Source organism: Apium graveolens, chromosome 5 (assembly GCF_009905375.1).
Source record: "Apium graveolens cultivar Ventura chromosome 5, ASM990537v1, whole genome shotgun sequence".
Classification (NCBI taxonomy): domain Eukaryota; kingdom Viridiplantae; phylum Streptophyta; class Magnoliopsida; order Apiales; family Apiaceae; genus Apium; species Apium graveolens.
The window spans coordinates 108,211,599-108,221,411 of record NC_133651.1 but is presented as its reverse complement, the minus strand read 5'-3'; the positions used below and the strand labels follow the sequence as shown (position 1 = coordinate 108,221,411).

General features: G+C 38.8%; 1 non-coding gene across 1 annotated transcript; it reads right to left on the bottom strand.

Annotated features, from left to right (window-relative positions):
• Window positions 1-502: 502 nt before the first annotated feature.
• LOC141663389 (small nucleolar RNA R71) lies at window positions 503-609 on the bottom strand. Its single transcript, XR_012551463.1, has one exon. It is a non-coding gene; the product is annotated as a small nucleolar RNA R71 (small nucleolar RNA).
• Window positions 610-9,813: the final 9,204 nt, after the last annotated feature.

Below are 9,813 nucleotides of genomic sequence, written 5' to 3'. Positions count from 1 at the left end.
GAGAACACTGGATAAAGCCGAGGAAGAACTTGTGGTAATTCGCCGGGAAGTTTCTGAGGAAGAAAAGAAGGTAGAAGAAGAAGAGAAAGTTGAAGAGCCAATTATAGCAGCTATGGGTGATCAAGCAGCAAATCTGAATGCTTTGATGGACTATTCTAAGCCTAAGATTAATGACATTCAGTCTAACATCATTAGACCAGCCATCGCGGCTAACACTTTTGAGATCAAGTCAAGCATGATCTAGATGATACAGAACTCAGTTCAGTTTGGGGGTTCTCCTACCGAAGATCCCAACATGCACATCAGGGATTTCATCGAGATCTGTGACACTTTCAAGTTGAATGGTGTGACTGAAGATGCTATCAAGCTACGACTCTTTCCATTCTCTCTGAGGGACAAAGCTAAGTGTTGGTTACACTCTCTACCAGTAGGGTCTATAGAATCTTGGGAAGATCTTGCTCAAAAGTTTCTCACTAAATTCTTTCTCATGGCGAAGACAGCAGCAATCAGGAGTGCTCTTACCCAGTTTGCGCAGCAAACTGGAGAATTATTGTGTGAGGCTTGGGATCGATATAAGGAGATGCTAAGGAAGTGCCCACACCATGGCATGCCTGATTGGATGATTATCAACTGTTTCTACAATAAATTGGGTCCTACTTCTAGGCCCATGCTTGATACAGCATTAGGAGGAGCCTTATGGGCGAAGAGCTACGATGAAGCTTATAAACTTATTGAACTGATGGCTGCTAATGAGTACCAGAATCCTACCCAGAGGTTGACTCAGGGAAAAGTTGCAGAAATTCTGGAGTTGGATGCAGCAACTGCTATCGTTGCCCAACTTAAGGCTTTGACAATGAAGGTGGACACTTTGGCTAATTATGGAGTTAATTAAATCACTAGTGTCTGTGAACTTTGTGTTGGTGCCCATGAAACTGATCAGTGCGTAATTTTTAATGAATCGGCTCAGTTCATGAGCAACTACCAGCGATCGCAGCAACCTGTGCCAGCCACCTATCATCCCAACAACCGCAATCATCCTAATTTCAGTTGGATCAATGCTCCAGAATACGGTTCAACAGCCTTATCAGCAGTATTCAGCTAAGCAGTACAACCCCCCTGGTTTTCAGCAACCCCAGTATGCGCCAAAACAACAACTCCAGCTGCATCAAGCTAATGAAAAATCTGAATTAGAGGAGTTAAAGCTTATGTGCAAGAGCCAAGCTGTTTCTATCAAGATCTTGGAAAATCAAATTGGGAAAATTGCCAATGCCTTGCTAAATCGTCAACCTGGTACACTACCTGGTGACACTGAAGTGCCAGGGAAGAAGGAAGTTAAGGAGCAGGTAAAGGCAATCACTTTGAGATCTGGGAAGGTTGCTAATCCCGAACAAACTCAAGAGTTGGCTGAGGAAGCTGGAGCTGAGAAAGAAGTAGAGCAACATGATGAAGAAGTGGAACCTAGGAAGACTACTGTTGAGCACACTCTGCCTGAGGGTAATATAGGGGAGAAACAGGTCTATCCTCCACCACCTTTTCCTAAAAGGTTGTAGAAGAAAAAGTTGGATAAGTAATTCGAGAAGTTTCTGGAGGTGTTCAAGAAACTTCATATCAACATACCTTTCGCTGAGGCTCTCGAGCAGATGCCTAGTTATGCAAAGTTTATGAAAGGTATTCTCTCTCGGAAAGTGAAGCTAGATGATTTAGAGACTGTCGCTATCACGGAGGAATGCAGTGCTGTGTTGCAGCAGAAGTTGCCTCCAAAGCTTAAAGATCCAGGAAGCTTCACTATTCCATGTACTATTGGGAAGGTGCCTTTTGATAGATGCCTATGTGACTTGGGAGCTAGCATCAATCTGACGCCTTTATCAATCTTCAAGCAGTTGGACTTACCTGATCCCAAACCAACTTACATGACCTTGCAGTTGGCCGACCGTTCTATTACATATCTGAGAGGTATTGTGGAGGATGTCTTGGTCAAGGTGGATAAACTCATCTTCCCTGCTGATTTCATCATTCTTGATTTCGAGGAGGATATGAAGATTCCCATAATCTTGGGAAGGCCTTTCTTGGCAACTGGCCGAACCTTGATTGATGTGCAGAAGGGTGAGCTTACAATGCGAGTGTTGGATCGGGATATGACTTTCAATGTGTTCAATGCTATGAAATTTCCTACTGATAATGAGGAGTGCTTAAAAGTTGAGTTGGTCGATTCGCTGGTCACATCGGAACTTGATCAAATGCTAAGGTCAGATGCCTTAGAAAAAGCCTTGTTGGGAAATTCAAACAGTGAAGATGACGAAGGAGATGAGCAATTGCAATATTTGAATGCGTCTCCCTGGAAAAGGAAGATTGATATGCCTTTTGAATCTCTTGGAATGGAAGAATTAAGCAAGGCTCCTAAACGCCTCAAGCCTTCTATTGAGGAAGCACCTACTTTGGATCTTAAACCATTGCCTGAACACTTGAGGTATGCTTTTTTAGGTGATGCATCTACTTTGCCTGTTATTATTGCATCTGACCTTTCAGGTAGTGAAGAGGACAAGCTCTTGAGGATTCTGAGAGAATTCAAATCGGCCATCGGATGGACTATAGCAGATATAAAAGGGATCAGCCCTTCGTACTACATGCATAAAATTCTGATAGAGGAAGGTAGCAAGCCGACTGTTGAGCAACACCGAAGGCTTAATCTTATCATGAAAGAAGTGGTGAAGAAAGAAATTCTAAAATGGCTGGATGCAGGATCATATATCCTATTTCTGACAGTTCTTGGGTGAGCCACGTGCAATGTGTACCTAACAAAGGAGGTATTCCTGTGGTAGCAAATGAGAAGAACGAGCTCATCCCCACTCGAACAGTCACAGGTTGGAGGGTATGCATGGACTACAGGAAGTTGAATAAATCCACGAGGAAGGATCACTTCCCTCTTCCATTCATTGATCAGATGCTTGACAGGTTGGCTACTCATGAGTATTATTGTCTTCTGGATGGTTATTCGGGCTAGAATCAGATTTGCATTGCACCAGAAGATCAAGAGAAGAATACTTTCACTTGTCCATTTGACACGTTTGCTTTTCGCAGAGTTTCTTTTGGCTTATGTGGTGCACCTGCCACTTCTCAGCGATGTATGATGGCCATTTTTTCTGACATGATTGGCTAGAATGTGGAAGTGTTCATGGACGACTTTTCAGGCTTTAGTAATTCTTTTGATGAATGCTTACAAAATCTGGGAAACGTCCTCAAAAGGTGCGTTGAGACCAATCTGGTTCTCAATTGGGAGAAATATCACTTTATGGTGCGTTAAGGCATAATTCTCGGGCACAAGGTTTCTAATAAGGGTCTTGAGATGGACAAGTGTAATAACCCTAATTTTTGGAAAAATTTTGAAACCCTTATGAATAGTGTTTTTGCTGAATGAGAAAACTTTTCATACCCCACTAGGTAGGGGTTCTTTTATGGATATTCTGAGATTTTATTGGCACTCTATATGGTATATAAGTGTATGTAAAGATCGTCAGAATCCAATTCCGAACACTTTGATTTTTCCCAGAAATCCACTAGATACGGAAAGAATTGAGTATAAGGTAACATGATTAAAAGGATTTAAATTAAAGGATTATAAGAGAGGATCATAAAAGGAATATAATATATTGAGAAAGGTTAAGGGAACCTAAGTAATAAGATCCCGGGTATGATCCCTCAAACGATAAACGAAAACGAAAGTTAAGCGAACTGTATAACAGATCAGCGGTCATTAGGCAAACAATTAGGAAGTTAATCAAAGGGATTAGAGAGGATGATGTCACCCAACCAATGAGAAGAGGACAAGGAGGGGAGGATGACATCATGAGCATGACATAAGCATGACATAAGGGAAGGAGATGTGGTTGAATTAAAACCACACAAAGTTAAGGCTAAAAAGGTAATTAACCAAAACAAAAACAAAACTTCATCAACCAAGCCAAACAAATCATTTCATCAAAACAAAAGAAAATTATATTCTCTTCACCAAGGAAGCTCTCGACCCCTTTTCTTAAAAAATGAAGATCCAAGCTCCACCACTTATTATTTGGCAAGGTATTTATCTAAGCTTCCCCATGGATAGTTACATACTTCCTATAAGTTTAAGCTTCTAATTCCAAGCCAATCTTTTTCTATAAATCAAGGAAGAAGATGGTGAATAGTACTTTCTTGAAATTAATTTTTGTGTTCTTGATTTCTTTGAAAGAACAAGCTTGTAGGAGGTTAGATTAAGGCTTCCATGGGCATTCCAAGGATCTTTCATGGATTAAAAGCTTCAAGGAAGGTATAAACTCCAAACCCTAGCTTTAGTTTTGATTATTTAGGAATGGTTATGAGTAGTATAGTATATGTGAAGCATGAAGCTTGTTTGTTTAGAGTTTGGGTTGTAGTGGTAGTGGTATGAATGTTGAATCTTGTTGATTTGTTAAAGGAATTAAGTATAGTTTAAATTCATGATGAGAATAACATAAATTGGAAGAACTTGAGGTGTTGGGGATGTTGGAGTGTGTTTTGGATGGATGTTGGTTGTATGATTGATTTGTGGTTAAATTGTGGTTGTTTTAGAATGGTTTAAATTTGGGAAATCGCGTAAACATAGCCGTCGTAATGTCCGATTTACTTTAGACTGCTTTTGTTCATAAGATCAGAACCCTTGAAATCACTGCTAGGTTTTGACCATTGCCATGATTAGATAGTTCATGTTACGAGCTTCATTTTGATATGTAGTTCGTTTGATTCCGATGTACGGTTTAGGAGAAACGACCGTTTTAAGTAACGGCGTTTCGCGACCGAACCATTTCCCCTCGCCTTACTTTGAAACATAGGTTAAAGACCTTAAAGGGTTAATTAATATATGAAACAATTATGTAAAGTGGATTAGGCAGTTGGTAAGGCACTCACAAAAGAATCGCCTTAAAACTCGTAATGGCTAATTTATTAAAAATGGTGGAGCCGAGGGTACTCGAGCGACTTAAGTAAATCGTTAAGCGCGAAAGCAAACGTTAGGACTCTAAATGGGTAAAGTCTAGTTTCTTAAGTGACCGGGGTTTAATTCCGACTTATGTTAATGTTCATAGGTTATCGGACCCACTCTAAGCTTAAGTCTATCCGGGAGCACTCAGGCAAGTTTTCTACCCGTTATAACTGTTGTTGTGATGTATACATATGTATATGCATGATCTTGTGATAAATGTATATTTGTTATTAGCAAATTCTTACGATATATTGTAGCATGTGATATGGTATATATGCATGCCTGTTTCGTATTCTTGCCATATATATTTGTTGATTCAGTTGATAATACCTATGCTAGAGAATAGCGGTAATTTGCATATACCCTTAGTATAGGGATCCAAAGGTGAAAACATTTTCTAAAACCGGGAGTCGAGGATCCCGAGTAAATTTTGTATATATATATATATATTTATATATATATGGTTATAGTTTTCAAAACTATTAATTGAATAAGGTTTATTCGATAACTTTATTTTATTAATGAATATTATCTTGAATATTCATTCGAGGACTTATGACTCATTTATATTATTTATTGAATATTACTTGAATATTCATTTGAGGATGTATGACTCCGTTATTTTATTTAATGAATATTATTTATAATATTCATTCGAGGTATTATGACTCCGCTTATTCTTTATTAATATTCTTTATTTTATTAAAGAATAATGTTCGATAATCAAACTTACTTTTGATATTCAAATAAAGATATTACTTTCGTATAAGTATATCTTTGATTATTCACTATTCATTTCAAGTGTAAGTTTTCCAACTTCTACCTCAAGTATTCTTTATGGGAATATTATTTAAATAATAATATTCAGATATTTCTTTTTATTGAGACTGATTTACTTTATTAAATCAGCATTATTCCAAACACTCTTTAAAGTGTTTTCGAGTCTTTAAAATGATTTTCAAAAGTTAGAGCGGATCCCAAAACTCATTTTTATATTTATGATCTTCCTTTTAAAAAGGGGATTTAAATACTCGCTCAAAACCAGAGGGATCCGGCTCTGTGGTGTGTTTTATATTCGCAACAAGGTTGCTGTCTTGATAAAAGAGTTTTTGATTACTTACCCAATATTCGGGAAGTAAAATTCTTGGAACAAGTTAATCCATTAACAGGCATCGTCTGGGAAATATCGGTGAGTTTTCCTTTCCAACTAGATACGACTTCTTGGTGGAGCCGTATCAACAAGTTTCTACTTGGGGAAAGTGGGGACGAGCTTTACGTTTCAGAGTCATGGATTTCATCTGAACTAGGAGTGGCGTAAGTGGTCGAGTAGCGCCGGCCCAGCCTTATTATATTGGCCCAAATGGCCTGGAAGTTCCGCTAAGGCGGTCCATTCCTTAGGAGTTCAGTGTTCGGTTGACAAGTAAATCCGACAGGTTCTCCTCTACATGTAGAAATTGGTGGGGTTGTACTACTACGACTGATCATCGTAAGTGGTCTTCCTGGCGCGGCAAACTCCCGTAATGAGTTCATCATCCAATTGGATATTTCTGCAACACTACCCAGAGCACTTCGATAGAAAGGCTACGGTTGGGCGATTGTTAAGTGTTGGCAGGGTCAGGTTTTCAAAATGATGTTTGCATCAAATGAAGTATCTCGTAACTTCATTTTATTTTGATGATATTTTAAAGATTTAATCTATTCAAATCTGGTCTTGTAGTCTCATCTATGTGATGAACTTTTGAAACTAATTATAACTTGAACGGTGGTAGTTCAAGTAGTTTTTGGAAAAGATATAAGTATATTGGAGTATCTTATAACTTCACCTTTTAAACTTATATCTAGTTAATGGTAGTCTTATGAATGACAAAGACTTTCAGAAAAACGTTGAGACAAGGTTAGATATATGAGATCACCTTACAACGATATTTTTATACAGTTATAAACTGGAACTATGTGTATATTATGCATGGAAGAGGACTTCCAAGATTTTGAAAAGTATATATGTATATATACTGAATATTTTGCGACTTCATCGCATTAAGATATCAAACTTGGTTCATTTCTTTTGACCAAGATTTTCATGAGTACTATGAGAAGGCTCATATATTGTTAATCATATTACATATTATTTTGGTGGGCTTGCTGCTCACCCTTGCTTTCTTCTTTCATCACACAACATCAGATAGACAAGATGAACAGGACCAAGCTCCCAATTCGCGAGCGGATAGGAAACGTTCCGCAACTTCCTATAGGCATTGAAGTCGCTGTAGCTGAGGTGGGAACTACCAATAGACTAGGCTTCAACTTTTGTTGTACCAGATTTATGTATATTTATGAATTGTAATAATGGCAAAGAAAATATAAATTTATTCAGAAAACCTTTTAAGGTGTATTAGCAGATAATTGTGGAATAAAATGACTTGTGATTATTTTTGGATGTTCATCTCTGAGACTATAACGTGTGGTGTGTGTGTCTATTGTGGAGTCACAGTACAGAGTAGTTGATTAATTATTAAGATTGGGTGTTATTATGGGAAATGGAACTCGTGACAACCCGGATCCCCGACCCCGGATTTGGGGGTGTTACAGAAATGGTATCAGAGCTAAGCGTTATAAACCTCAGAGATGATGTGACGTTAAGATAATAAGTTCATTAAGATAATAAGAACTCTTGCCAAGTTCATAGTCGGGCTACCTAACGTAGCACCGACAGTTAAAACCCTTATGGGAACCCTTATAAATGTAGCGATAGAAGCGTAGTTCGTTATCGTATATGGTAGCGGGACTCCGAACCTTGAGGTTGAGGAGCAACAACGCGATGATGTTTTATTACTTATTGGAGATCAGATTGTGGATCCGATGGAGCGTCCTAATACAGGACCGGATGATGTTGATATTGAGGATGTAGCGGTTGAGGATGTTGTCCTAGAAGGGATAGTTGCTGAGGAGGATCCTATGGAGGATCCTGACAAGAATGAATAAAGGACCACTGATGAATTGATGACCATGGTTAGGTCGACTACCAGAGGTAGGATTGGTCGGTCATTACCGGAGGTTCGTTCAGGTTTGTAAAGATAGTAGCCCCCTTTAAACGCGGCTTACTTGTAAGACTGAGAAGTTCGAATGGACAGAGAAATGCGAGAACAGCTTTCAAGAGCTGAAGCAAAGATTGGTGACGGCCCCTATGATGGCATTGCCGGATGGAAAAGAAGATTTTGTAATTTGTATTGACGCTTCGTATAAGGAATTAGGGTGCTCTTATACAGCACAACAAGGTACTCGCGTACACGTCAAGACAATTGAGGTAATATGAAATTCGATATCCCCACCCATGAGCTTGGGCTCGTGGCATTAGTTTTGCCCTAAATATTGGAGGCACTACTGGTATGGATAGAAGTGCGAGATTTACACAAACCATAGGAGCTCTAGTACATTTTTATGTAGAAAGAGCTCAACATACGCCAGAGGAGGCGGTTAGAGCTAATCAAGAATTATGATTGGGAGATTCTTTATCATTCGGGGAAAGCCAATGTGGTGGCTGATGCCCTTAGTAAAAAGGAGAGACTCAAGATGATAATGTCTTTGGGAGAGTTTATAAGAGATTTTGAGAAAATGAAAATAGAAGTGAAGGTAACCGGAGCTGGTACCGAAAAACTGTTTGAGATTGCAATACAGACCGAATTATCGGAAAAGAACATATTGTGCCAAAAAAAGTGATGAATGAAGGCAGAGAGCCAACAAATAGATATGAGATTGGTACCAAGAAAGATGATAAGGGAATAATGAGGTATTCCTATAGAATTTGGGTTCCAAATGTTCAAGAGCTTAAAGATGAGATCTTAGATGAAAGATAGTTTGAGGAATAAGATTTAGAGCAAACCCTGAACGTGATAGTCAGGGAGGTCGCCATCAAGATAGAAAGAACCCATAACATAATGAAGTGGAAAATGAGGATTTAAAACATGAAGGATGACCTCGATTACGGGGAGGAGGAGGAAACGTTCAGACTAAGGGAACAGAATTCGAGTAAGGAAAGGAGAACCGAGATGGTACTCCTATACGACAATTTATGGACCTTTCTAGACATAACTTAGACTATTATCCCCAACCACCACCGTGAGGAAACAATGTGGTGAGAAATTCTTTCAGGACCTTTAAGTCGCTAAGCTCTCAGAGTTCCAAGGAACAAGCTGACCCAGTCGAGGCAAGAGCCTGGCTAGAGGAAATATAGGAATCATTTGAGATTCTAAATGATTGACGAATCACAAAAGACTGTTTTTGTCACTTACCCTCCTAAGAGAGAGGCCACCCGCTGGTGAAAGGCCAAGGAAGGCACGGAGCAAGAGATTATAATAAACTGATTTAAGTTCAGTCAATTGTTTTCAGGAAAGTACTTCCCAAGGTTATGGAGATAGTGTAAAAGCTTTAGAGCCAGAACAAAGGCAGACGAGTATGATGAAATATGAAGCTAAGTTGTAAAAGTTGTCAAAATTCATTCTGATGACAAGAATCCCAGAACGATGTGATGTTTGAAGTCAATGATTAGTGGGTTCATGAAATAATGATAAGAGAAAGGAAAATAAAAAGGAATTGAAGTGGAAAGGAATATAAAGGCAATAGAGTTTGAGGAATGATAAGGGAGTTGGGTATGAGGAAACCCTAAAGACTCGTAGCAATAGAAATAGAAAAGTATGTAATCGTCAGGATGAGGGTGATTCACCATGAGTTAAAATTGATGGTTGAAGGCATAAGAGATACATATATTTTATTCCCTGTAAGTTGAGAGGATTCGAGGAAACCTTGAGATAGTTCGAAGGATA